Raw genomic sequence first — 25,726 nt, forward strand, 5'->3', positions numbered from 1 at the left:
GGAATACTATGCAGCCATCAAAAGAAATGAAATCTTGCCATTTGCGACAACATGGATGGAACTAGAACGTATCATGCTTAGCAAAATAAGTCAAGCAGAGAAAGACAACTATCATATGATCTCCCTGATATGAGGAAGTGGTGATGCAACATGGGGACGTAAGTGGGTAGGAGAAGAATAAATGAAACAAGATGGGATTGGGAGGGAGACAAACCATAAGTGACTCTTAATCTCACAAAACAAACTGAGGGTTGCTGGGGGGAGGGGGGTTGGGAGAAGGGGGGTGGGGTTATGGACATTGGGGAGGGTATGTGCTATGGTGAGTGCTGTGAAGTGTGTAAACCTGGTGATTCACAGACCTGTACCCCTGGGGATAAAAATATAGGTTTATAAAAAATAAAAAATTAATAAAAATAAAAAAAACAATGAAAGCAAAAACAACAAAAAAAGTCCACACAAAAACTAGACAAATAGTCATAGCAGCATTATTTATAGTAGCCAAAAAGTGGAAACAACCCAAATGTCTATCAAATGATGAATGGATAAAGAAAATATGGTATAGGGACACCTGGGTGGCTCAGTTGGTTAAGCGGCTGCCTTCGGCTCAGGTCATGATCCCAGCGTCCTGGGATCGAGTCCCACATCAGGCTCCGTGCTTGGCAGGGAGCCTGCTTCTCCCTCTGCCTCTGCCTGCCACTCTGCCTGTGCTTGCTCTCACTTCTCTCTCTATGACAAATAAATAAATAAAATCTTTAAAAAAAAATATGGTATAACCACACAATGGAGTATTACTCAGGTATAAAGAGGACTGAAGTATGAATACCTGCTAAACATAGATTCACCTTGAAAACATCGCATTAAGTGGAAAAAGCCAAACATAAAGCAACATGTATTGTGTGATGCCACATATATATTAAATGTCTGGAATAAGACAAACAGTGACAGAGTGCCATTAGTGGCTGTAGAGGCTAGAAAGAGGGGAATGATTCCTAATGGGTCCAGTCTATATGGGTTTCTTTTTAGGGTGAGAAAAATGTTCTGGAATTAGGTAATGGTTGCACAACTTGGTGAACATTCTAAAAAACATTTAGAATATAAATACATTTTATATTTTAAACAGGTTTATCTTACGGCATCAGAACAATATCTAATTTTTAAAAAAATAAGTCATTTATTTTTTGCACTCCCAGAGCAAAGGAAAAGACCTTGGGTTTGTTTGCACTCCTCCCTTAGAACTTCTCTGAAAAGGTTTGAATGGGGAATGATTCGTGTTTATAAGTATTAAAATGTATGTGGACATAAGAATTCACTTAATGGATATTAACTGAACGCTATCATGTGTGGCATTCCAATGCTACTCATTGGAGAAAGTAATGATAAATACATCAGACCTGATTATAGGGTATATTTATTTAAACATTTCATCTGCTTAAATGAGAGTGAACTGAATTGACTGCTCACTCTAATGACTTTTGTGCAATAACCGATTGCTTAAACTAGCTGTGTCACCTTAGTATTCTGAAAACACCATTTAAAAATACAATAGGTCTTACTATTCAACTACTAATGCCATGAAAAAACGGAGGAGCACTCCCTGCTTCTTCAGCGGAGCACGCTACTCCCCAGTTACTCACAGGCTTGCTTCCTCATTTCATCCAGGTCTTTGTTCAATTTCACTGAAGAGAATTCCCTTCCTGGAACACCTTATCTAAATTTTCACTGCTCTCTCCTCCCACTTACAGCTCTCTCTGCCCCTACTTTGTATTTCTTCATAGCCATCAGCAAAACCTGACTTTAATACTTACTGATTCTAAAACTGATAGTTGCCAGAGGGGAGGGAGTGTGTAGCATGGCAAAATAGGGGAAGGGGTGTGGGAGATACAGGCTTCTGGTTATGGAATGAATGGGAATAAAAGGCTCAGCATAAGGAATATAGTCAAGGATACTGTAATAGTGTTGTAGGAGGGCACATGGTAGCCACAGTTGTGGTGAGCATTGGACAGTATATAAACTTGTTGAACCACTATGTGGTACACCTGAAATTAATCAACATTGTGCGTCAACCATACTAAGAAAAAAAATTAAAAGAAAATACCAGTTCTAATTCTCTGTCTATCTCACCCTACCCTGTGAGAGGACTGGGTCAGTTTTGCTCATGAATAGATCCACAGGGCTAGAACCATGTTTGGCACCTAGTAGGGGCTCAACTATTGAAATGAATGGATAAACCAAAGGAATGAGTAATATCCCTTTTCTAACCGTTCATGATCCCCTGGCCATTCTTCCTGTTTTTAGTTCTCTCCTTAATCAGCTTACATTTCATGATTCTTCATTCCTTTGCTAATACACTTAATTTTCTTCATCCTGTTTCTAATCATTGTATTCATCTGGAAAAAGTACAACATTGGACGAACCCAGCTATATGCCTTCTCTGTGCTGGGAATTAAGCGAATGAAAGTGATTGGGGAAAAAGTATATAATTTGTTGACTGTTTCATGTTAAATTTATTACCATAAATCTTAAGTGAGTTCTCTCTAATGCATAGCAATTCTGCTATACTTCTTTAGTAACTTGACTTTCTATCCTCCCACAGGATCTTTTATGACCTTTCTTTTCTCAAACCCCTTTCCTTCCATTATCACGGCATAGCTCATTGACAAAACAGAGCACTGGAACAGATGCTACTCCCTCCCCCCGCCCCGCCCCATCAAATTTACAAACCTGTCTACAGACATTCCATCCCTCCTGCCTTCCCTCCAGTTACAGTGAAAGAGAAGATGCTGGTCCCATCAGCCATGCCCTCCACGTACCACTGGGGATCTTATCTCCTCTTATTTTCTCAAGGATTTCACTCCCTCAATTATCCCCTCATTCCCTCTCTACTAGATCGCTCCCATTAATCACAAGCATGCTCTGGAATTGTTATCTTTTTGGATTGTTTTTAAAAACAATACTTCCTTAATCTCATTCCTCCTACTAGTTATGGTCCATTTCTTGGCTTCCTTTAGAGCTAACTCCTTCAAAACAGCTATCATCACTATCCCTACTTCTTTATTTTCAAAGCCCTCAAATCTGTTTTGTTTCTTGTCACCACTCTGCAGAAAGTGATGAAACAATTCCAGCTTGGTCTCTTCCTTCCTCAGGTTCTTAGCAACATCTGATTGAGGCAACTAGTTATTCTTGAACTACTCTCTTCCATTAGCTGCCAGGACATCAGTAGTAGGAAAAAAAAAAAATCCTATCTCACTGACCAACTCCATATAGTCCCCTTCGTTGCTTCTTCTCCTCTCTACAATAAATTTATTTATTGCTTATTGGTTAATTTTTTGCTTCGTTAACTAAATAGAAGTTCTATGAAAGCAAATGATGGGTTTCCTTTACTCACTACTGTGACTACAATGCCACAGAAAAGGGCCTAGTGTAGTAGGAGCTCAATAAATACATGTTGAATAAATGAAGTTGGAATGATGCAGGAGTTGATGTAAATCAGTCTTCCTTTCCCAAATGGTACAATGATCTCAATCACTCTCATGGATTTTAAATCAACCAATACGCTAATAACTCCCAAATTCCACTTGTCTTTGATGTTTCTTCTGAGTTCAGGTCACTTTTATTGACCTATCTACTTGACAACTCTACTTGGCTGTCTAATAAGCTTCTACTTAGTAAGTCCAAACCTGAGTTTATACTTTATTAGCAAAAAACCATCTGTCAGTCCTTGAGTCTTCCCCTGACTGGCAGAGGGCACCCAGTTGCTCAACCCAATGTCTTAATCTACCTTAATTCTTCCCTTTCCTGCCCACATCAAATCCACCATCAGATGCAGTCAAAATAAACTGGGATTCATTCGGTTATATGTACATAGTCACCCCAGTCATAGCCATCGTTCACCTAAATTATTTCAATCATTATACCTTCTACAAGGTTTGTATACGTAAATGGAATGATGTCACTCCTCTATCAAGGTCTTACCATTATTCCTGGACTGTAAACACTTTGCCATAACACAGTCCTGACTCAGCTCTTCCCTACTTCTCTAACCCCCAACTCCCACCATTCACCCTCTGCCTCAATATGCCTCATTAGCCTTCTTTTACTCTGAGCCCCTTCCTACCTTCAAGTATTCAACATTTATGTTTTCTCTTTCTGGAATGACTTTCCAATCTTTTTTTTTTTATTAGCACGGCTGCTGTATTCTTATCCTTAAGCTTCTCTGTCAGTTCCTCAGAGAGACCTCCTTTGATAATTCCATCTCAAGTGGCTGTCCCTGACTATGCTCTTCTTTTATTAACCTGCTTTTTAAAAATCATGGTACTTATTCAAATTTGTAATTAACAATTTTATTTATATTTCTTTGTCTATTACTCCCAGTAGACTTTGAGGTTCATGAAGGCAAGGATTTGATCAATGTATCCTTGGCATCTAGTTGGTATTTAGTATGTATTTGTTAAATGAATAAACATAGCAATGTTGACTCCTACATCTCCCATCCCATTAGTATTAATCTCCAGCCATTAAAAAATGTGATGGATTTCTATGACATTAGGAATCAGATAATAATACATTTTCTTATGACCTGAGTAATATAATGGTGGGTGAAGATAGGTTGAAAAGAAGCTATTATGATAAGGGAGATAGCTGTCAGAGAGCTGTATTTGGTGTGCTGGGGTCCAACCCACAAGTGATTTGGTTAGACTTAGTGACAAGGAGAACCAATGACAGAGAACAATATTGATAAGACTATAAGTTGAGACAGCAATATTGATATGATCACAAGTCGAGGTAATAGCGTGTGCCTAAGGCCTTCTATAGAACAGAATGTACAGAACACTGCTATTTTGCACACAACCAGAACCCAAATAATGTGACTGGCAGATTACAGGCTAGTCTTTACAATTCCATAAAACTCCCCTCTGACTTATTGTTACCTGCAAAATAATCTTAATTTTACTATAAAGAAGAAGATATGTTTTCTTAAAATGCAAAAGCAATAGGATGTTATCTTTACATAAATAAGCAGAACAAATTGAATAGGAAAATAGTCCTTTCTAGACCTTCATTACGTATACTTTGGGGAAGAAATCTGTGATTCTTTGGGTTCGATCAGGGAAACAATTGAAGTGAGACACAGTCAAACTCTGGATATATTCTGAATTTATTACATTTACTTTGTAAACTGCAACTATAATTTTCACAGATAGAACCTTAATTGTCATTCAAATATATTACAAATTGCTTTGCAGAAAAAATGGTAAGTCAACTTAAAACAGGAACCAGCATGGAATTATCACAAAAATTGGTTAAATCAAAGATCATTTTCTACATCATTAAGCTTTAGTGTTTGGACACTAGATCTTAATATTTAGGGTTTCCTGTAGCTCTTCCGTCACCTCTTTGGAAAGGCTCTCCTCAAAATCATCTTCCCCAATTATTATAAATCTGCTTTATTTTTGCCACAGTATTTATCGCTTTAAGATTGGTGTAGGTGTCTGTATGTTATTGCGGTGATTTCAGATCTAATCTTAATATCTGTACTTTTCTTTGATAATCTAGTCCACTATGCTTTCTTCATTCATAGTCTTGACTTGGAGAATCTCTACTTTTTTTTGCTGTGCTAAGCGGTTTGAAAATAGTGATCTACCATCATAAGCAAGCTAGCAAGTGCGAGACTCAGGACCTTTTCAGTTGCTGTTCCCTCTGCCTGGAATGTTCTCTTGCCCCAGAAGTTTCCATAGCTTGCTCCACCACATCATTTGATCTCAGCTCCAATGCCAGCTCAGAAGGACCTTCCTTCCCTTTTCTGTATGAAACAGTGAGCTGAACTTCCCTCTCTTCTTTCATATACCATTAATATCAAGTCCTTATCAGGGTTTAATATTCTTGCAGAATCTATCATCAAATGGCATATTAGTTTCCTTAATTGTTTACTGTGTCCCTTGGCCTAAAGTCCAACTCCTTAAGAGCATGGAATTTTTTTTTCCCCCAGTGCTATTTCTTCAGCTCATAGAATACTGCCTGGCTTCATAGCAGGCATTCAATAAATGCGTGCTGAATGAACAGACTCACGAAACTGATTCTTCTTTCAGTTTATCCAACTCATGGATGTCAAATTTTCTAATTTAGAACTCCAGTGCAAGCCACTCCTTTCCTGACAAGTTTTAGTTCCTTCCACCTACTGGAACAAGTTTAAACTCTTATTTCTGCCATCTACAGGCCTTCAGCCCACTCTTCTTGTCTAATCTGCTCCACACATACATTATAACCTGGATCACTTGTTGCTTGTACCAGTTACTTATGTGCTTGTCCCATTCCCCATCCCTGACCTTAATATGTAAAGGGAATTTTAATCTTTTTTGCCTCTAACAGCACCAAAGTGTATGACCAATGTTTTTGCATGTCTGGTATTCACTTTCCCTTCTTTAAGGGAAGACAGAAGACATTAACCTTCTCCTACTGGTTACAGTGTTTCTTTCTCTCTTTTTTAAAAAATTTCTTTTCAGCAACAGAATTCATTGTTTATGCATCACACCCAGTGCTCCATGCAATAGGTGCCCTCCATATTACCCACCACCTGGCTCCCCCAACCTCCCACCCCCCTGCCCCTTCAAAACCCTCAGATTGTTTTTCAGAGTCCATTGTCTCTCATGGTTCATCTCCCCTTCCAATTTCCCTCAACTCCCTTCTCCTCTCCATCTCCCTATGTCCTCCATGTTATTTGTTATGCTCCACAAATAAGTGAAACCATGTGATAATTGACTCTCTCTGCTTGACTTATTTCACTCAGCATAATCTCTTCCAGTCCCGTCCATGTTGCTACAAAAGTTGGGTATTCATCCTTTATGATGGAGGCATAATACTCCATAGTGTATATGGACCACATCTTCCTTATCCATTCGTCCGTTGAAGGGCATCTTGGTTTTTTCCACAGTTTGGTGACTGTGGTCATTGCTGCTATAACATTGGGGTACAGATGGCCCTTCTTTTCACGACATCTGTATCTTTGGGGTAAATACCCTGTAGTGCAATTGCAGGGTCATAGGGAAGCTCTATATTTAATTTCTTGAGGAATCTCCACACTGTTCTCCAAAGTGGCTGCACCAACTTGCATTCCCACCAACAGTGTAAGAGGTTCCCCTTTCTCTACATCCTCTCCAACACATGTTGTTTCCTGTCTTGCTAATTTTGGCCATTCCAATGGTTACAGTGTTTCAATCACAGTGTGTCTCTGACCAACCTCACACTGATGTAAATTAGATCTCCAGAACTTACCTTGCAAAACTGAAACTCTGTACCCCTTAACCACACTTCTACATGTGCCCCTCTACCAGCCCCTGTCACCCACTAATTTACTCTCAGCTTCCAGGAGTTCAACATTTTAAGATTTCCACATAAAAGTGAGATCATTTCCACATAAAAGTAGTATCTGTCTTTGTATGACTGGCTTATTCTGTGTAGCATAAGGTCCTCCAGGTTCATCCATGTTGTCACAAATGGGAGAATTTCCTTCTTGTTATGACTGAATAATATTCCACTGCAGATATATACATCATATTTCATTTCATAATCTGTCAATGGACATTTACATTATTTCTATATCTTGGCTATTATGAATAATGCTGCAATAAACATAGGACTGCAGGTATCCCTTTGAAACACTGATTTCATTTCCTTGGATATGTACCCAGAAGAGGGATTTCTAGGTCATATGGGATCTCCACCAAAAAAGTACAAGGCTTCCCTTTTCTCCACATCTATACTTTTTATCTCGTCTTTTTGATAATAGCTATTCTAACAGATGTGAGTAATAGCTTGTTGTGGTTTTGATTTGCATTTCCTTGATGATTAGTGATTTGAGCACCTTTTCATGTACCCATTAGCTATTTGTATATTTCTTTGGGAAAACATCTATTTAGATCCTTGCCCACTCATTTTATTATTATCTTTTGCTATTGAGTTATAGGATTTTTTTAATATTAACCTCTTATTGACTATATGGTTTGCAAATATTCTCTCTCATTCTGTAGGCTGCCTCTTCCTTTTGTTAATGGTTTCCTTTGCTGTGTAGAATACTACAATGCTTGAGTTTTAGTTTGATGTAGTCTCACTCATTTTTTGTTTTGTTGTCTGTGCTTTTGCAGTCATATCCCCCCCCCCCAAAAAAAAAAGTAAATGGAGTTAGAAAAGAAAAAAAAAAAGAAAAAAAGAAAAATCATCACCGTAATCACATTCATAGAAGAAATCTGATTGGCAATAAACATGCAAAAAGAAAAAAAAAAATCATTGCCAAGACCAACATCAAGGAACTTTCCCCCTATGTTTTCTTCAATGAGTTTTATAGTTTGAGATCTCATGTTTAAGCCCTTACTCCATTTTGAATTACTTTTTATGTATGATTTAAGATAAAGATCTAATTTCATTCTTATACATGTAGATATCTAGCTTTCCTAGAACCACTTACTGAGAAGACTGTCCTTTACCCATTAGGTATTCTTGGCACCCGTGTGGAAATCAGATGACTAAAGGTGCATGGATTCCTATTTGGACTATTTCATTCTGTGGTCTATATGTTTTTATGACAGTATCATACAGTTTGATTACTATAGCGTGATGCCACCAGCTTTGCTCTTCTCACTCAAGATTGCTTTGGCCATTTGGGGATTTTTATGGTTCTGTATGAAATTTAGGGCTTTTTGTCTCTTTCTGTAAAGAACACTATTAAGATTTTGATAGGGATTGTTGCACTGAATCTGTGGGTTATTCTGGGCAGTGCAGACATTTTAACAATATTAATTCTTCCAATCCATGAACATGGGATGTGTTTGCATTCATTTGTGTTATCCTTAATTTATCTCATCATTGTTTTATAATTTCTAGTGTATCAGCCTCTCACCTCTTTGGTTAAGTTTATTCCCCAGCATTTTACTGTTTTTGTTGCTAATAGGAATAGGATGTTTTCCTAATCTCCTTTTCAGATACTTTGTTGTTTGTATATAGAAACATGATTAAGCTTTTTATGTTGATTTTATAACATATAATGTTACTAAATTCATTTATTAATTTTACCAGTTTTGGGGGGGTTATAGTTTTAGGTTTTTCTATATATAAGACCATATCATCTGCAAAGTGACTATTCCACTTCTTTTCACATTTGATTCTTTCTATCAAGCTATCTATCAATTTTTTAAACTTGTTCTGACTAGGGCTTTTGGTACTATGTTGAATTGAAATGCTAGGAATGGGCATTCTTAGCTTGTACCTGATTTTGGAGGGAAAGCTTTCAGTATTTGCCCATTATGATACTACCTGTGGGCTTGTCAGATATGGCCTTTATTGTGCTGAAAAGTAAGTTCTTTCTATACCAATTTTTAAGGGATTTTATTATAAACGTTTTAAATGTTTATTCTGCTGAAATGATATATCTACTGAAATGATTACACTTGTTTTTCTTTTAGTTTTGTTAATGTGGTATATATCACATTGACTGATTTGTGTACACTGAAATATCCTTGTATTTCAGGAATAAATTTCACTTGGTCATGTTGTATGATCCTTTAATGTGCTACTGAATTTGGTTTGCTTGTATTCTACTGAGGACTTTTGCATCTGGGTTTCTCAGTGATATTGGGTTGTAAGTTTTTAAAAAGATTTATTTATTTTAGAGAGAGAGAGCATGAGCAGGGGGAGGGGCATAGGGAGAGGGAGAGAATCCTCAAGCAGACTCCCTGCGGGTGTAGAGCCTGACATGGGGCTCCATCTCAAGACTCTGAGATCATGATGTAAGCCAAAATAAAGAGCTGGACTTTGAGCTGACTGAGCCACCCAGGAGCCCCTGGGCTATAGTTTTCTTGTGGTGACTCTGTCTGGTTAGTATCAGGGTAATGCTGATGTCATAACATGGGTTTGAAAGCATGCCCTCTTTTGCTTATTAGAATAGTTTATGAAGGATTCGCATTGCTTTTTTTTTTGCTGTATCTTCTGTGAGAATGAAGATCATTCTCAGCAATCAAAGTATCAATGGTTCAGAAATGTTGACATCACTCTGAAGTGTTGTTTTAAGCACTGTTTATGTGAAGGGTCCCAGGGGAACTCTGCAGGGGGATTTTAATCTCATCAATGTAGAACTCCATCTCCTTGAAAAGAAAAAGAAGAGGCTCTGGGTTGACAAATGGTGGGAAAATAGGAACTGACCACTGTCATATAGAACGTGACTGAAATGTTAACACTGGGCTTCCAAGATGAGGTCTGCATACGTTCCCTTCCCCAACAACGTCATTATTCAGGACAATGGTTTGCTTGTTGAAATCCAAAATCTCATGGGTGAAAACTATAGCCACAGGGTTTGGATGAGGCTAGCTATTGCTTATTCAGTATCTCAAGTCCAGAAAGATGAGTTAATTCCCAAAGGAAACAACACTGAACTTGTATCAAATTCAGTTGCTTTAATTTAGAAAGCCACAACAGTTAAAAACAAGGATATCGGAAAATTTTTGGATGGTATCTGCTTCGGAAAAAGGAAAGGTTCAGCAGGCTGATAAAATCTAAACTGTCCAGCTACAGAAAGAGGAGGATGTCAGATGATTCCTCTGACTTATCTATGATATTTTAAAGATGCAATAAAAGTTGGATATTAAAAAAAAAAAGGGAAGAGGACTAGTATTAAATCTTCCTTGAAAGTCATCTGGTATTGAACTTTTTATTGTTGTTTTTGTTTTGTTGAACGTTATTTGATTACTAATCCAATCTCCCATGTTTTCTATTTCTTCTTCTTTTTAAAAAAATTTTTATTTTGTTTTTCAGTGTTCCAAAATTTGTTTATGCACCACACCCAGTGCTCCATGCAATATGTGCTTTCCTTAATACCCACCACTAGGCTCACCTAACTCCCCACCCCTTTCCTCTCCAAAACCCTGTTTGTTTCTCAAGAGTCCAGAGCCTCTCACGGTTTGTCTCCACCTCCAATTTCCTCCAACTCACTTCTCCTCTCCATCTCCCAATGTCCTCCATGTTGTTCCTTATGCTCCACAAGTGAAACCATATGATAATTTATTTCTATTTCTTCGTGATTCAGTTTTGATAAGCTGTATGTTCCTAGAAATTTACTTATTTCTTCTAGGGTATCCAATTTGTTTGCACATAGTTTGGTCATAGTAGTCCCTTATGAACATTTCTATTTTTGAGGTAGCCATTGTAATATCTCCTCTTTGCTTCTGATTTTGAGTCTTCTTTCTTTTCTCTTAGTTTAGTTAAGAGTTTTTTCTTTTACCTTCCACACAAAACCTAGTTTTGTTGATTTTTCTATCATTGTTCTTTATTCGTGCTCTAATCTTCTTTATTTCCTTTATTCTGCTAATTTTGGGTTTACTGTGTCCTTCCTTTCCCAGTTCCTCGATTGTAAAGTTAGGATGTTCAAGAAATTTGTTTTTTAATATAAGCATTGATCACAATAAACATCCCTCCCAAGCATCTTAGATGTCTCTCCTTCCTTTTTTGTAACATTTATAAATTTTGGTAAGTTGTATTTTTATTTATCTTAAGATGCTTTTTAAATTCTTCACCCTTGATTTTTGACAGTTTGATTATAATATGTTCAACGAGTGTTGAACTGGTCCCATTTGAAGTCCTTTGAACTTCATAAATATGGATGCCTATTTCCCTCCTCAAATTTGGAAAATGTCAGTTTTTTGTTTTTGTTTTTGTTTTTGTTTTTAAACAAACTTTCTACCCCTTTCTCTGTGTCTTCTCCTCTGGGGCTTCTACAATGTACATATTGATTTGCTTGATGTCTCATCAATCCTATAGCCTCTCTTCATTCTTCTTCATTCTTTTTAATCCTGTGACTGGTTAATTTCAATTGACTTATATTTGAGTGTGCCAATTCTTTCTTCTGCTTGACTAAGTCTGCATTTGAAGCTCCCTACGGCCTCTCCCCGTGCCCACCCCATTTCATTCATTATATTCCTTGCTCAGAATTTGACTAGTCCTTTTTATAGTTTCTCTTTGTTGAAGTTATTTTGTTCACGTATTATTTTCCTGATTTCATTGAGCTGTCTACCTGCATTTTCTTACAGTTTGCTGAGCTTCTTTAATTATTTGTCAGGCACTTCAGAGGTCTCTGTTTCTTTGGGGGTCAGTTTCTGGGAACTGTCTCTGTTCCTTTGCTGCTGTCATGTTTTCTTGATTTTTGATGTCGTTTATTACCTTGCATTGGTGTCTGCACTCTGTTGTTGTGTAAGCAATAGCAGAGACTACAGTGTTCCTCAGTATTGAAGGCTATGGTTGTCCCTGATGGCAATGAGGGCTGCTGGAGTCCTTTTGCTCTCCTTATCTCCATAGAGGGAAGTAAAAGCCAGTAGGATCCTTCTTGGTACAAAGCTTTGCTATGGCCCATGGGATAAGCTGATATAGGTAAATTGCTTCCTACACTTGTCCTTGTGGCCGTTCTTGGTTTTTGTGCTCCACTTGGTTGCTGGAGCTTCTTTGCTGCACCCTGAAGCTTTCCAGAGATATTTCACTCATTAGTAGTTGTCGATCATTGTTTTTGCGGGCAAACCTTGGCCAGGGCCTCCTACACTGCCATCTTACTCGTGTGCTCAGCTTTGCTTTCTATTCTACGAAATACCTCTTCTATTTCCAAATAATTCTTTAACCTTTTCTTTGTTTTTTTAAGACTGGCTTTAGCCAAAGTTGCTTTTTTGTTGTTTTCAACCAAAATACTTTAAGTCATACAAGTATTTATTGCGGTATCACTTCATAGTGTGGTCACTCAGTAGAAAACAATGGAATCAAATCTTATAATAATGATGATGATGAAAATCAAAATATAATACTGGCTATCACTTATATAGTACTTACCACATGTGTGCCATTTTTTCTAAGTGCTTATTATATACATTTAGTTGACCCTAACAATAACCTTATGAAATATACACTTTTGCTACCTAAATTTCTTATATATAGAAACTGAGATACAGAAAGCAAAAGTAGATTGTCCAAGTTCACACACCAAGTAAGTGGCAGAGCTGCAATCTGAAACTAAGGAGTCTGTCTGCAGAAGCCTGCTATTAACTGTATAAAATAATGGTTCTCTAGAAGAATCCTTCCTATCTAATTAGATAAGGAAAGGTTGCATGTTAGGTAACCCCAAAATGAAACTAAAATAGGAATATTTGAAAATGATGCATATAAATAATATATATATGTTTTACTTTTTAAGTCATCAATTATTTATTTTCATTCATTTATTTTCCAGTCTTTTAATGTGAGCATTTTTTAGACACATCTAAGAGCTTGGAATTCTACATCTTCTTCCTTGTATAAGCCATAATCATAATATATCCCCTATGTGGAGTAACAATATAAAGCTTTTAAATCTTTATCAAGTCTCTCCAATGTACTCAACTTATCTTCTACAACAGAAATAAATCTTTGTGTACACAATACCATCCCTTTGTGTCCTCCATGTCCTCTCTTTATGTACCAGGAAGACTACATTTCTAGCCTCCTTTATAGTTAGGTTGGGAGCAATAAGACTAAATCTGCTCCATGGAATGTAAGAAGTATGTTAAGCCACTTCCAGGTGTAGTCATAAAATTATTCCATATTATTCTCAACTCCTTTTTTTGCTGAAGCAACTTTGAAGGACGGTTTGGACAAAATGGAGGAGAGTTGCTCAACTCACTGCGCTGTGGAGTGAGAAATAACTTGGATTGTATTAAACCCCTAAGGTACCAAAATCTATTACAAAAGCTTGTATTAACTACTCTGACACCGTTTTCCTACAAATAACTATAATGTTGCATTAACATTGCATTTGTTTAATTGAATTATGAAGGACCACAAATAATAAACTTGAACGAATAGTTTTAGGAAAGGACAAACAACTCTTGGATAGCATAAAGTAAAACTGGTGATGGACAGATATGTAAGAGGGTAGCTTATTAGTTACAAGCCTTCAGAGTTGCCATACTGACATATGCCATACTGCCATACTGACAGGAAAAAAAAAAATTAAAAAAAAAAAAAAGCAAATTCAGAGAACTGATTAATCTGGCAAATTAGTTAGATGGAGTTCTGTTAAGCAAACTTTTATTGTATACTCTAGAAATGTCTAGAAATGTGAAACAGTACTAATTCCCAAAAGAGTTACATGACTTTCCTAGGATAAATTTGAGTTACCTTTTACTTAGGTGTACATAATGTAATTCAATAGACTTTTGAGTAAATATAAGTAACTAGAATAACTGCTTTGCAAGACAGAAGAATGCAAGAGTTACTCTACAACTTTTAAAGAAAAGCAGAAGGATAAGTAAATAGGAGATATTGTTCTGACCCTATCATACAATAAAGAGAAAAAAGCAACTCACCTAAGGCAAAATGTGAGACTTGTTCTAACAGAAGGAGAAAGAAAGCGCCCTAAGACGATAGAAGAGATGGGGATTAACTGCACCTGGAGGATGAGCAAGGGCTTCACTGAAGGAGAATTTGTGATGTCGTAGGTTGGACTCCCACCCACTCAACACAGATTAGATCTTGCAACAAGGATTGAGGGCAAGTAGTTTATTTGAGTGGCTCAGCGGTAAAATGGGTTATAACAGAGGGAAATTATCATTATGAAGCTAATTGAGTTTTTACAGTAGTTTTGAGGCTCAGACTTAGGGCCACAAAAGAATTATTTCAACCAAGCAGTAAACAAGCTGGGAATTTATACACCCATGCTCCTCAGTCATTGGTTAAGGGCTGCCCCTGGAGGGATATTCCTTTCTAGGCACTTCTGGCTCACAGAAATAGAAAGTCTATCCCTAGGAGACCAACTGAAGAAAACAGCAGGAATTTAGTACTAAAGCAAATTCAAGTAATCTTTTGAAAATCTACAAATATTCACATGCCATTTACTGAGGGTCCTTACCTGTCAAATACATAGAATGTAATGATTCAAAATAGGCAACTTCTGGGGTGCCTGGGTGGCTCAGTCAGTTAAGCATCTGACTCTTGATTTCAGCTCAGGTCATGATCTCAGAGTCATTGAGATCCAGCCCTGTGTCATGCCCAGCATAGAGCCTGCTTAGGATTATCCCTCTCCCTCTCCTTCTGCCCCTTCTCATTCTTTCTCTCCATCTCACCCTTTCTTAAATAAATAAATATATAAATAATAAATAAAGTAGGCAACGTCTGAGGTGTAAGTTCCAAAATATTGTCATCTTACTGTAAGTAGTTTAAAGGTTGTGGGACATAATGATGTTTTCATAAACAAAGCAATTTAGTCTGGCTTCTGTTAAGTATTCATAATAAGAAAGAAGGAAATTAACACCTGGCAGATATATCTAATCTATTCTAATGATTCCTGAGCATACTTGACTTTCTAGTGTTTATTTGTAAACACTCTGCTCTAATCTATTCTAATGATTCCTGAGCATACATGACTTTCTAGTGTTTATTTGTAAACACTCTGCAAAACAAAATGTCTGGGAAAAGAATTAACAGCTATCTGAATTGTAAATATGTGACTATGATCTAAACACTGGAGTCACAGAAGTATCCCAAGTTAAGCAGTAACTTCTAATACTACTTTTATTACTCAATGCTTTACATTCATCGATAATCTAATCAGTCACCACTACTAGAAAGTGCCTATTTGAGACAAGAAAGCATTCTATTATGCAATTTTATGTTTGTTTCTTAAACATCATTCACTATTTTTAGCTTCAAACTCAGAATCAATCTAAAATGTACAGCTCACTGTCCAAAGAAAGGTTTGATCTGAAGACATGAGCAAATAAATTTTAATTTATTGCTACCTCTGAGTTCCTAGGTGGTCAAAATGATAACAGTGGGGGGTACAAGTCAGTCACTTTCACTATGTAAGTTCATCCCACACAGAAAGATAACACAGCCAAATCACAAAGCATCAAAGAGCATAAAAACCGAAACATTTTTTATTTCCTATTGTGACTCTACTGCTCCCAGTCTGGAGTATTCTTGAGGGGCTATAGAAGAGTTTAGGAGCAGTGAATGCATAAATGACTAGAATCAGAACAGAAATCTTCCCTGACACTGTATTACTATAATACATATTGAATAAATGTATAAATGTGCATGGCACAAATATTCCAACTTAAACCAAAACCAAGGTTTTGGTTATTCCTATACTTGGCCAGTAATTAGTACTTTGAATTTAAAAACCCAGCTCTGTCACTTACTGCTCTTGACCCTGAGTAATTTGCTCTTTAGACTTGCTCAAGTTCAAAGTAGAATTAAACTCATCTACTTCACAGGGCTACTGTAAGAAGTAAATGAGATAATATGTACAGAAAAAGTCAGCGTAATCCCTGTCATAAAGCCTCCTCCTTTTTGCCCCTGTGCTCCTGCACTGATTTTGTGTGTTTGTTATAGACTTTAAGTTCCTTTTGGGGAAGGGACAGGTCTTATTTATTTTCTCAAGAGGCCTACCCCTTAGTTCAGAGCTTTGCACAGAGTAGGTATCAAATATAAAAAAAAGTGAATGAACATTTGTTGAAGTTAATTTGTTTAGACTGTAGCCCTAAATGAAAAACAAAGAGACATACAGTGTTCTGGAGCATGAAAAAGATAAGGGATATAATTTAGGATGTGATCTATCAGTTTATATTACTTTTACTCTACAGGAACAAGACTGAACTTTGTAATCAAACTTGCCATACCACATATTGATAAGTGAGCACTTCCCTCAAACTAATCACTACGAAAGGTTATTCTAATATTTTGCTTTTGCTCAGAACATTTTTTTTAACTATTTTAAGTTTGCTTATGAGTCACCACAGGAAAATCAGCATAATTATTTTATAGCCAGTTTCAATTTTAAACAACAAAGTTAATATTTAATCACTATTCCCCAACTCAGTGTTTTGCTGTGGCTCAAAATGACTACTGATTATTTCCCATTACCAAATGTAGCATTAAAGGACAAGGATCTCCCAGTCCAATGATAACAATGTCCAATAGGACACACAAATGACATGTTCTGAAGTCAATTTCAAAGAAATTCCTCAAGCTAGAAGGAGCAGAAGTGACACTGTCCAATAGACTGCCTTGCAAGATGTTTATTTAGAATACAGTGATACTCATTTAAGTACCTCCAGATCAACTGAGCAACATATTGAACACATTATTCTGTGTATTATATATAGGGCTCATTAGCCTTATTAAATATATATAAATGTAATTTGTACACAAAGCATATTTATACACAAAGTATATAAACAATATGTGTATATAGTAGGCAGACCAGCCTCACGTCCTTCCCAACTACCTCAGGATCTGCCATCCCCCGGATAAATTCAGGACCAATAGGAACAAACCATCATATCTTATTCTCCTTTATCCATCTCCTTCGAACAGCCTTCTCTTCTCCACTTCAGTCACTTACGCTTGTGAACGCAACCTAAATCTCTTCACCCCTCCAGACTGCTCCACCTCCAAAATTACTAATGCAGAGAACCACTCTGTTCACAGCCCACCACTCTTCTAGCCTGCTTGCTCCCATCTCAAATATTCTCTAGCCTAACTGGGGTCTCTAGTACCTCCTCCTGTGTTGTTCTTTCATATCTTAACTCACTAGTCAGCTCTTCTCACCAACTTCACTACCATTACCCTGGCCCAAGCCACCATTGTTTCTTAACCAGGCTATTGTGATAAACTCCCAATGGGTCTCTCTGCTCTGTCTATCCCTCTCAACAGTCTATTCTCTGCCTACTAGCTACAGTAATCCTTTTAATATGTAAGTCACATCATGGCACTCTTTTGCTCAATACTGTCTAATAAAATGCTGTCAGAATAAAAGTCAAAGTGTTTACCATGACCTTTAAGAGCATCCATGATCTGTGTCTTGTTGCCTCTTTGACCTCATTTCCTTTGACCTTTTCCCTTGCTCCATGTAATTCAACCATACTGGCCTTCTCAACTGCTGGAACAGACAAAGCAGGTATCCTCCCACCTCAAGGCTTTGTACTCCTCTTCTCCCCCTGTATGCAATGTTCTCTCAAGTGTCTTCATGGCTTGCTGCTTCTTCCTTCAAGTCTCTGTTCAAATGTCCCCATGCAAATGAAGCATTTGACCATCTTATTTAAATGAACAAATGTCATTCCCCTACCTTACCAATATTCTCCCTTTCCCTGCTTTTTCTGCACAGAACCTATCACCACCTGACATACTAGTTTCTTAATTATTTACGGACTATGGTTTATTGTATCTTCATTAGAATATAAGCTGCTTCATAAAGGCAGAGACTTCTGTCTGTTGCTTATTGATGTACTCCTTGTGCTTAGAACAATGCTTTGCACATAGCAGGCACTCAATAATTATTTAGATTTAATAAATTCAGCTTAGATTACATGGTGCATTATTTGAAACATATTTAAGCCACCAAATTTTGTGTATGTAAAAATCTGGATGAAGGTAATTCTTGAATGAACAGAAGGGAAAGTCTTCACTGCATCTGGGATTTAAATCCTCTGATGAAGAGAAACTCTAGAATTATTTCGAAGCTAGAGAAATTAAACTATAGTTGTTAAAGGTCTACTTGAAATAACCTACTTATTTAGAAATACAGATCTGACCTTCCAATTTGGGAAAATAAAGGTGCTTCGACTATGCTTCTTTCTTGAAACCTACAAAACCCAAAAATAATGAAAAAGAGAAAAGAAAGCTGCTCCTTAAGCAAGAGATGGCCATAACTATAAAGAACCAACTATGAAGACTACTTGCCAAATTCAGCAAAATGTGGATTAAAATGCCCAGGGCAAACGTACATTCTGAGACCTCCAGTAGACTATAGATTTCTCCGAATGTCACAGTCCAAACACATCTATCCAAAATTCCTTTGATTAAAGTAACAAGATCTAGTGGATACGCCCATATCATTGCAGACTCTGGAAAAGCCTTTACAGGGACTTTAGCTCACTTCCAGAGAATGAGAACGTGGATTTGAAGGAGGAGTTCTATAGATAAACATTTTTTCCTTATTTTTACCTTGGCCCCTGGTACAGGCCTATCTGGAAATGAGGATGATGAATGCATTGTACAAGCCACGATCAATTTTGCAGCACTGACCAGAGTCAACAGAGCAGAAAAGACATTAGGCTACTCCCCTGAGAGCTTATTACAAAAAGGCTTCACTGGAGAGCCACACCAACTTCCTGCTTTGCGTGCATGTGCGTGCACACACACACACACACACACAGAGTAAAAATCTAAAGTATAGCTTAAATTAAATCCATCTTGTTCTTAAAACCTTTCATCATTCTTCTGTTCTTGTAATTGTTAACCCCATAGTTAAGCTGCATACTGGTTCACTCTGGTATGTAGCTCCTGTGCTACTTCCTATGGTCTGGCCAGAAATGTCTGGTCACCAGTACACAAAGAACACATGATATAAAGCATATTCTTCTCCTCTAAGATTTTCTGTTTCCTCCAGCAACTTGTTGAAATCCCATTTTTCACAGAGCCACTTAAATACTTTACTGTTTCATAAAACTTCCACTTCAAAAAAAAAAAACTCATTTTCAAAAAACATATCTGAATAGACGCTTAAATACTAAAATCATACTTTTCCATCCATTGAAAGAACAATCATGTTCAATTCTTGCCTTTCCAAGGACAAGAGGATACTTAATATAGTCATAATAATAAAACAGCTATACTAGTGAATTAATAGCAAGAAATGTCTAGAAGCAGTAACTCTTCTGTCATGAGTAACATATCTGTTTGTCAACCTCATTTTTCTGCTTTGGACTCGTTTTCCTTCCATCATCAAGCCTTATTCCCTTTCAGGTAAAGAGAAGTAAGATAATATCATAAAGGTGATGTGAACCTAATGATTTTTTTTACAAGCTAAAGTTTATTGAAAACTTGCCATTTTTATTTCATTTAATCATAACAAAAAATAGCCAAATTAGTTAGTGATAGTTTTCCTACTTTATAGATGAGGAAACTAAGGTTGAAGGAGAGACTGAATAATTTGCCCAGAGGCACACAAACTGGAAGTTCTAACCTATTTTGTCTTCTTCTAGATTAGAATAAGCTTTGTTGCCCTAAGCTTAAATACATATGTATAAAATACATCTACTGAAGTATTCTTGATCAATCATTTCAAAGTAAGCCAAGGTCTGCATCAATTACTGTCATCCTATGTTCTCACTCCACCCCCCCCCCAATTTAATACTTCATATTCCTATTCTATTGAACTGGCTTTGAAAATACTTTCACAAGCATTAATGGTTTGAATCCCACAATAAATCTATAGGATATTTGCCATTTTACGTAACACAAAACAGAAACAGGTAATATAAATTACCCAATAATATTGCTGAGTAGCCAGGTTACAAATATAGACTGTCTTATTCTATTTTCAGTGCTCTTCCCAGAACTGTTAAATTCTTTAAAAGTATCTAGTGTCTTTTCTTAAAATAAGGCAGTCATGAAGTACTCAGTGAACTATGATGTCTTTAATTTTATTCAATTATTTTGAAAATACTCATTGCTACTGATTTCATATCATGTACAAATTGTGACCAGGGATGTTATTTTCAGTAAAAATGAATAGAGTCCATCTACTGAATTCAAGCAATTTTCAATGCCAGGCACTGAGCTCTACAGCTTGACAAACAGGAGGCCTGAAATGACATTGCTTCCACGATCATATCAAAGATAGCTTAGTACATCAAGTGTATGGGAAGGAGTGGTGGGAAGGAAGTGTGAAAATGTAGGCTGGGTTCAAATTATGAAACCTCTTGTTTGTCTTGCTAAGACTTAGATTTTATAATCTAGGAATAGATGAAGAAAACCTGCTGAAGAATTCTGACATGGGAAGTGACATGTTCATAACTGCATACTACAGAAGAATTACAAGGATTAATCAATCCACAAATCTGACTGCTTATTAATATTACCAAGGAAGCCTTTTAAAATGCAGGTTTGGGGGCCCTACGATTTGTTTCTGACTCTCGGTCTGAGTCACCAGGTCACTGTGATAATGAGCCAAGAGCACAAATCTCTTGCCTGGATGAGAGGCTTTGAGGAAGTAGAAGTGGGGGGGGGGGGAAGATTGAAGAGATACTTAGGCCGCAGAATTAACAGGTTTTAGTGGCTGTTGGACACCAACCTGGAGCAATTGTGTAGATGGATGGGCCATTCATTAAGACAAGTGGAGCATTAGATCTTCAAGGACAAGAAAGATGATGAGACTTGCTCATCACAGGCCATGAGACAAGCAGGTGCTAGAGATCACTAGGCAGTTAGACATGTATGTATGGTTTGCCAGGCAGAGCTCTGCACTGAAGACCTAAGAATGACCCTAGGAAATAATAATTCTGACTGAGAATGAAGAGTCCTCAAAGGAGACTGAAGAAAGGTCAGAAAATAGAAAGATGACAAGAACCATTCAATATTCATTCACATAGTTAATAGAGAAAGTTTTGTTTGGGGACATGGGAAGGCCTGAATTTCAAGTAAAGGCATCCTAATTACATATTGCCAGCAAGAGTAGGAGACAAAACAATGTCAGAAAAAGGTTTATTTACTTAAGGCAGAAACAGGTTATGATCAAGCTTGTTTTTTAGGCACAGAACTCTTATCATACTGGTAGAAAGGAGATGGGAGGGGAGTGTTTCTAGAAGGGGCAGAACCGTGGGGAAGTGTGTGACTGTGATAAGGTCCTAATCTAAAGCAGAGGTAATGGGTAGGCAAAAGACACCCAATCCAAGAGACGGAAGACAGACTCTGAGCCCCTATGGGAATGGTAGAGGGAGGAGGAGTCAAGACTAAACCAAGGATTCTAATCTGGCAGGCTGGGGACTGGCAAATTAGGGTTATAGAAGACAGAACACAAGTTTTGGGGATGATGTTTTCAGTGTGAGAAATTTGAGGCACCAGTGTGGCATTTTACAGGTAGTGGGAAATACAGTCCTACTGTTCGTCTGACAAGCCAGGGCTCAAGTTATGATTTCAAAGTCATCAGCAGTATGTACGGTAACTAAAGTAAAAGATGGTCAGCCAGGCAAATATGTATTTAGTGAGAATAAATGCACAACAGTGATGATTGTCAGAAGAGTCAGAATGTAGTACTCAGTACTAGAGATAATGCTGCATATACTGCCTGACCTATACCAAGAGCAGGGAGACCTACATTCTTTATTCTGCATACTACTGGTATACTCCACGAATATATTTTTGGTATTTGGGGGCAATTACATTATGCTGACATCTCTTAATGTGCTAGAAAGTAACTAAAATCTGTGGATGAAAAAAAGAAGAGAAATCGGTGGATGGTTTTCAATTTAACTATTATCTCCTCTAGGCTATCTTTGCGCAAATCATTTTATAAACCTAAGTATAGCACTTTCCAATTATACTGGCTGTATCAGATATAATGCTCTTGGTGCAAGAAACAGAACACTCCACTAAAACTAGTTTATACTCTAAGGATCTTTATTTCCCTCATGTAACTCGAAGTCCCGAGGTTTGTGTGTTCCAGGTTGGTTCAGCACATCAGCAATGATGAGGAACCCACCCTTTCTCCTCCATTAACTGCCAACTTCCGTGTGTCAGTGATACATTCATCAAGGGCAGAGATGGTGGCAGCAGCTCTAAGCATCGTACCTTCAGGTGATAACATCTGAAAGCAGGATGGAAGAGATGGGCATCTTTCTCAAAGGCCTGCTACCTTTCCTACTTTGTAATTAAAAATTAAAAAATAATTTACATTAAGTTAAATGGATAAATCTTAAGCGTAAAGTTGCATGAGTTTTGATAAATGCATACACACATATAACCCATATCCCTACTGAGATAAAGAACATTTTCATTACGCCCAGAGAGTTCCCTTAGGCATTTTCCAAGTCAGTCACAACCATCAGAGTCAACTATACCCAGAGGCAAACCACAGTTCTGGTTTTAACTTAAATCATTCTTTTTAATCAGGGATGAGAATCTTTCCCAGAGGCCCTCTGCTCGCTGCATACTTTGCCTTACATCTCCTTGTAGAACTGTCTCGATCTTCCTTTTAAGTCAATTACTACCTAAGAAGGATGACTGTCTAGACCCTTGTGACTCATCTATCCCTTGCAGCTGTGGGAGTGACCCCTCTGACCTCAGCACTTTGCTGCAAGCCCAAATAAAATGCTTTGTTTGTTTGTTTGAAGCAAGAAATAAGAGAGAAATGGCTGTGTACACACACACACACACACACACACACACACACACACACACACACACGTCATCTTATTGATCTACATATCCAGCCATCCAAAATCCGATCTATTTTTCTAACTTTATTTCACTTGCAAATGTGCCAAGTATAGACTCATTTAAGTCAATGATTAAAATACTGAAAATAACAGAAAAAAATGTAGAGACCTGCCCCGAAGTCCTGGTCCAAAGGCAACTAAACTTACATTATCTGAGCTCCAAATCTCCATATAGTCCACTAGGATATTGTGAGGAGCTTATGCAATCCTTTATGACTCTGTTGCCCATACTGGGGTGTACAGAGGTGTGTCAGTGGATAAATTTAGTACTTCTTCCCCTTAAAAGCCCTTTTCTATACTGAGATAAAGTAGTTAGATATATAGTAGATATATAATAGTTTCCATGAGCCTAAGCTTATTCTCAGCTCATTTTATCTGTCTGTCATTCATGTATATTCATCCCTTGTTTTGTGCCAGTTTTTTCTTTTTGTACACATCCCTTCAAAAGCTGAGCTCATAAGCATGATCAGAACATGTTTTTCAGTTTTTTTTCAGTTTCCTTCCATTTTTCCAATCTTTCAGTATGTTAATGATTTCATTTTAAGCCTCCCATTTCCTTTTTAACCCAGCTTCCTTTCAGTTTGTATCTAATATTTCTATGATTTTAGGAATTTAAAAAATCTGCTATCTAAACACTATCCAACTTTATATACCTAACTGTGATCAGCATGTTATTTTTATAGACCCTAAAATGACACTGGCATATTCCATTAAAATAATTTTTGTATCCTCCATTTCATCCTTACTGGCTGAAACTGGGGTCCAGAACATCATACTCCCTTGTAGCATAATCTACCCTCTGAGATGAGACTATCATGAAGATCAGTAAAGAATGGACCAACTATTTTGCTTTAGCAGAATGATTCTTCCACAGTATAGAAATGTAGTTTCCAACTACGACCTTTATCTGCCTCTAGGCCAGATCTGAAACCTGCATTAGGAGAGTAGCAGTCTTATTTTTCACCTAGCTAAAATAATCTGTATTTGACTCTTTGTATGTCTTATCTATGTATGTCTTATCTATCTACTCTCATGCTAAGTTCTCCACCAGACTTAAACCTAGTAGCTCAATGATTTCCAAGCAGGAACTCCTTCCGGGTATTTCAACAGGTATCATTTTATTTGCACAGCATAGAACCTTCTCTTGGCACATTCCAGTTAATACCTGCATCTCAGCAAGTTTGTCTTGCCTAGGTCTTATTTTTCTATTTTCATTTATATTTTAGGCTTATCTTATTATCTTATCAGCTCTAGTTAAAAAGTACAAGTGTTTAAAAAAAATGTATCAGAAATACAGCTGAAACAAAGTTAATTACTTTTTAATATTTTAAAAAGATACCTTTGGAAAGTAGTACTACAGGAACTAGAGGGACAAATTAAAGATATTTTTTTCTATTTAAAAAAATTTAATTTTTTGGTAGCAAAACTGGTGTATTCTTTCCCCATATTCTCTCATGTGAATCACTGACACATTCTCTCAGCTATTGTGTTGCCTCCAACTTAGGTTATACTTTATTCTCATTTTGTCATTTTAAATGTGCATTTTTCTTCCCTTCCCTCAAATTTTAGTTTAGAGTTCTCTTTATCAGTTTGGGAAGATTCCAGGTAAATGCTTTCCTTGCAGATGTGTTATACTCTTTATGGGGAATCTGTTGTATTAACATAAGTCCTGGTTAAGAAAACCTAGTTTTTGGTCTTCTTTTGCTTTTTTGGAAGGGTGCTACTTGATACGCTTTACCTTTTATTTCTTCCTCAAAGTCAGAGTCTCAACTGAAAGAAGAGAGGAAAATACCCCTTCAATGATCAAAACAAGTGCTTGGGCTTTATCATTCATTACCATATGAATCAACTGGTATAATGCAGTCTGTGAACACGTGTTTCAGGAAACCTCCCCTAAGGGAACCTCCCATATCCACTCCATCATGATTTGCCTCAAATATAAATGAGAAAGAAGTAAGATGCCTTCCCTGGAGGATTTGATTTGGTTTATCCTCAGACTTTCTTTAGAGACATACATGTATTTCCCTAATGTATAAAGGATAGGTTATAAATGATCAGCCAATGTATAAAAAGGTGGAGGTAAGTATTGTCAAGGATTCCTTAACAGCTTATAAAAATATTCTCCTTTACCGATGATAGTTGCCAGGGACTATATATGTGGGACTTAAAATCTGAGGTTGAACTTGAAAGTGTGCCAAACACAAGAGCGACAAAAAGACACAGTAATATTATCTTCAGGAATTTGCAGTCTACTCAGTAAGCTAGCACTCCTGAACACAGCCATAAGCACGAATCCTTGCTTTAACACTAGACTTCTATAAAAATCAGTGAGTGGTGGGCTCACATAAGTGATTTTGAGAGGATTTTACAGCAGCAAGGAAACATCGATTATCCTTCGACTTTAGGGGAACATAGATCAGTTAAATACTTGATACAGAGGACATATTTCA

General features: G+C 37.1%; 1 protein-coding gene across 4 annotated transcripts in view; it reads right to left on the minus strand.

Annotated features, from left to right (window-relative positions):
- Window positions 1-25,726, minus strand: part of FAM13A (family with sequence similarity 13 member A) — a 356,989-nt gene that overhangs the window by 176,500 nt on the left and 154,763 nt on the right. The gene's annotated exons all lie outside the window — the stretch shown is intronic.

Source organism: Mustela erminea, chromosome 2 (assembly GCF_009829155.1).
Source record: "Mustela erminea isolate mMusErm1 chromosome 2, mMusErm1.Pri, whole genome shotgun sequence".
NCBI classification, from domain to species: Eukaryota; Metazoa; Chordata; class Mammalia; order Carnivora; family Mustelidae; genus Mustela; species Mustela erminea.